General features: G+C 33.1%; 1 non-coding gene across 1 annotated transcript; it reads right to left on the bottom strand.

Moving 5' to 3' along the window:
• Window positions 1-536: 536 nt before the first annotated feature.
• Window positions 537-608, bottom strand: TRNAQ-CUG (transfer RNA glutamine (anticodon CUG)). Its single transcript has one exon. It is a non-coding gene; the product is annotated as a tRNA-Gln (tRNA).
• Window positions 609-1,391: the final 783 nt, after the last annotated feature.

The following is a 1,391-nucleotide window of genomic DNA, read 5'->3' as shown; positions in this document are numbered from 1 at the left end:
AAGAAACAAAGATAGAATGGAGTATTTCATTTCTTTTGGTGTGTTCTTTACAATCTGGTTACATGCCAATTTATATGCATAAAAAGATCAAGAACACTATAGCAAAATAGTGCAAGGGATGGACATAAAATGTGAAAATCCATCCACAAACTATTCACACATGGATATTCATCCGTGTATTATTTACAACAGAAAGAACTATATGGGGATCCAACCCGTTATATGGGTGATTACATGATATGAAAAATTAGCGCTATTTATATTCATAGCCTAGGAAAAGGAGAATGGGTGCATATACCCCACCCCTCCACGTAAATCCGCCCCTGCTTTCACTTCAACTTCTTCAGTATTACATTTGTGAGAGTAGTGAAGTAAAGAGAAAACAAAAGGGACTTCGAAGGGAAAAGCTGATTTGGTATTAAGGGTTAGTCGTCTTTCCGACAAAAGTATTTAAGTGGAAGAACTTTCCATAATTAGAGGTTTGTTTTATTGTTTACAAAGAGCAAACTGAAAAACTAGTAAACAAATTGAAGTAAAGGTTCCACCGAGATTTGAACTCGGGTTACTGGATTCAGAGTCCAATGTCCTGACCACTAGACCATGGAACCAATGTGTTGCAATCTTATATTATATTACAAATGTTGAACTGGATAAGCTCTTATTATGTTACTCCTGCCGGACAAAAATATTACGTGAATGTCTGAAAAGTGACTTCGACATAGGAAACATCAAATTAAGATTTTAAATGCAAAAGAATTTAAATTTCAAAAGTTGTAAATAATAATATAAGTTAGGCATCAATCTAAGAGTGGTTTATTTCACAATGAATTTTTTGGTCAATGTTTCACACTGAATTGACCAAAGAGAAAATGGAAGAATCAAAAAATAAAACCTTGGATTTTCCGCGTTTGGTTTTCAAGAACGGGAGAGAAACTAACGTAAGATCAACAAAAGAAAAAATAGTAGGCGCTGAAGAGAAATTATGAACTTTAAGGAGAAATAATTTCAATATTGTTTACCCAAAAAACGGATAGAGTTAAATTTGTACGTAGTTCTAAGGATATGTGATGTAGCTTAATACAAATCGTAAGGATAAATAGAAATATCAAGTATGGAATGCAAAGCACGCAAAATAGATAAAGTTGTAAAGAAGATGAATTTTAGGACTAAACAAGTGGAATCAAATTAAGAAGCTTGAAAGAACAACTCTTCACTATAGGAGAATATGATGCTTGAATTACAATGTTAGCAAAAACTTGCCCTCTACAGAAATGATAACCATCCCCTTTATAGTAGAGGGATCTTACTTCATATATAATTAAAAATACCTAGTGGGAGACCCATGATAAATCAGTTTTTTCACAATTCCTATCAAGATTCTCTCCTATAGT

The sequence above is a fragment of the Nicotiana tabacum genome, chromosome 19, assembly GCF_000715075.1.
Source record: "Nicotiana tabacum cultivar K326 chromosome 19, ASM71507v2, whole genome shotgun sequence".
NCBI lineage: Eukaryota > Viridiplantae > Streptophyta > Magnoliopsida > Solanales > Solanaceae > Nicotiana > Nicotiana tabacum.
The sequence above is the reverse complement of the archived record's forward strand: the minus strand, read 5'-3'. Positions and strand labels throughout refer to the sequence as shown.